This window comes from Nyctereutes procyonoides, unplaced genomic scaffold, assembly GCF_905146905.1.
Source record: "Nyctereutes procyonoides isolate TBG_1078 unplaced genomic scaffold, NYPRO_anot_genome, whole genome shotgun sequence".
Taxonomy (NCBI): domain Eukaryota; kingdom Metazoa; phylum Chordata; class Mammalia; order Carnivora; family Canidae; genus Nyctereutes; species Nyctereutes procyonoides.
This window is the reverse complement of record NW_026575121.1, coordinates 38,244,875-38,247,596: the sequence shown is the minus strand read 5'-3', so window position 1 is coordinate 38,247,596 and position 2,722 is coordinate 38,244,875. Positions and strand designations below refer to the sequence as shown.

General features: G+C 34.5%; 1 pseudogene; it reads right to left on the bottom strand.

Moving 5' to 3' along the window:
- Positions 1-1,642: 1,642 nt before the first annotated feature.
- LOC129516305 (mitochondrial intermembrane space import and assembly protein 40-like) lies at positions 1,643-2,066 on the bottom strand (annotated as a pseudogene).
- Between the last annotated feature and the right edge of the window lie 656 nt (positions 2,067-2,722).

The following is a 2,722-nucleotide window of genomic DNA, read 5'->3' as shown; positions in this document are numbered from 1 at the left end:
ACAAGTGCTTAAATAATATTTGCATCTGATTTAATGCTTAAATCACAGCTGTCAACTAAAGCCTTGTGGGACACCTTATAATGGATTCATGGTGTAACCTAATGGGTTGACAGCCCAGGAGACCAATTCTATAAGTGTTAGAATTGCTTTTGTTTTTTTAAATAAAAAGCACACTGTTTAAAATACTGTGGCTAGTAACTTCCTTTCAATTAAAGACAGGAAGAAACACATTCAAATCCTTCTGGGGAATGTTATACTAATATTTCCAAAGGATCAACAAGAACCATTAACATTCCTACCTCTAGGGAGAGGGGTATATTAGTATGTCATATGAATTTTTACTATGCAATTTTATAATAATTTGTATTTCTAAAAAATATTTTGTACTTCTTTCTGTTATTAGATGTATGCATTTTGTGTGTGTGCATGTGTGTGTGGTTTATTCATTCAAAAGCAAAATATAATGTTGATTAAATAGTCACTTCATAATTTTATATTAAAATTTACTTATAAAATAAAATATAAATATTTCAAAATACATTTCTATTTTTTATTATTTTTTATTCCAATAGTGATTAATTTGATTCATTCCTCTCAGACTTTAAGAATAACTCATAGTGAACTCACTTGCAATTCTCATATAAAACAAATCAAAGTTGATAAAAAAAAAGAACTTTCGAGATGATATTCCTATGTGAGCTGCCAGCACTCAGTGTGAAAGAGCATTAGTGTCATTTATATGAAAAGTCTTTCAAGTCAATGACAGAACTGGGCCAGAAGCAATGAGAATATATTAAGTGAAAGGATGTTCAATGACCATCTGAAACCATAGTACAGAAGCTGCCAGCAGCTATTTTTGCTTTTACATAGCCTAACAGAAACAAAAATCTACCCTTCATATTTTCAGGAAGCAAAACTATCATATTTGTACTTTTAACCTATCAACATTGATCAAGAGAAAAGTGTGTTTCATTTATTTTAGTTGATATCAATAAAAGTCTCAAATACTCTGATTACAAATGTTTGAAAATAGTGAAAACCAATGCACAGAAAATGCATGGCTGAGATGACATTCAACATACTTAAAATTTTTTCAACTGCATTTTGTTCTATCGAATAGTTCTAAACCTAGCATCAAAATGTATCAAATACCCATCCCACCCGCACCCCCGTATACATATACTCAACACACCTTGTGTTAAGAATGGCCCCACTCCAGCATTTTTAAAAGAAGATGTTTTTGTTTCTATTGCATTTCCCAAAGGGGTATAAAATCTACTAAAAGGGGTATAATCAATCAAAATAAATCAGCTCACTAACAAGACACTCCCAGATAATTTAAATTTTTGGTTGTGGAGCATAGTTAGCACATTATTTCAAAGTTCAGAGTAATCTGAGCAGAGAATTCAAAAGTGACACCTACATTTGCTGACAGGTTTATATAAGACAAACATTCATTTTTTCCAGTGTATATGTCAAAGGACCTAGACCTCTGATCATCAAAAGAAGTTACTTTATACATTATGGTGCACAGAACAATACGGGAAAGAAACTTTATCAGAGAATGACCAAAAGGCATTTTGCAAAAGGCTCATATCACTGTGAACCAGAAGGACTGGAGGTCAGTGCCCGGTGGTCTTCATTAGCTTGACCTGTCCTCTTCTTTAGTTGCAGGGGCCTCAATGGGAGCTGACTCTTCTAAATGTTCTGTTGGCTTCTTCGCTTCCTCCTTCTGACGATAGAGGTTGGGGCATTTCTGCAAGCATTTCTGCCTGGCTCAGACCTGCTCTATACAGTCTGATAGCTTGACATCTCCTGTGCTATAGTGGAAACAGGAAAAGATTCACTTAAACTATTCCCCAACAGGGGCCACTGACCATTCCCCCAAGGCACAGGCAGTTCCAGTTAACATCTCCATTTGGCAGGACCAATTCATGCTCTTCATGCTGATCCTTGGGATTATCAGCTACTAACTGTACACCACTTGGAGTTTCATGGTTATTGTAAGTGACAGAATGTGCTCTTTCCTCTTCCTTCCCTTCCCTTCCTTCATGACAGTAGGCCATGGCTGCAGCAGGGCTGGCAACTACTAGGCCCATAGGAACCTGACCCCTCCAGGCATACCCACCACATGCCTGCCTCTGACTAATACTTACTATTATTCTAACAGCTTAACTTATCTCACATATTTTTGTTTTTTTTTCTGCCCAAATAACTTTCACTTTTCCTCTAGACCTGGATTATTTCCAGGATTTTTGAGTCATAACTTGCACTGTCACTAACCTGTGTGATCTTGATGATATCTGCCTTGCGTTTTTTAGTATGAATAACATCAATAAAATATTTTAATATTTATAGTGCTTATCATTTTAATGAACCTGTACATGTCTTTTGATACATTTCCTGAATAATGTGTCATAATGAAGCAAGAAAATGTTTTTTTTTTCTTTTTTTCACAAATTTGTGATGATAGGCTAAAAGATATTAAGTCATATAGCACACAATGTACAAATTTATATACATACATAGTAAGTGGTGAAATCATACTCTGGTCTGTTACTTATGGCCCATAATTATTTCACATCTTTATATTGCCTATGAAAAAACTTTAGAAAAGGTCATAAAACGCAAAAAAAAAAATGTTTTGCTTGCTGTTATTCAACAAAATCACTTTGATTTCTGCCAATGTCTTTTCTAGCACACATTGTGACTTTAAGTTATT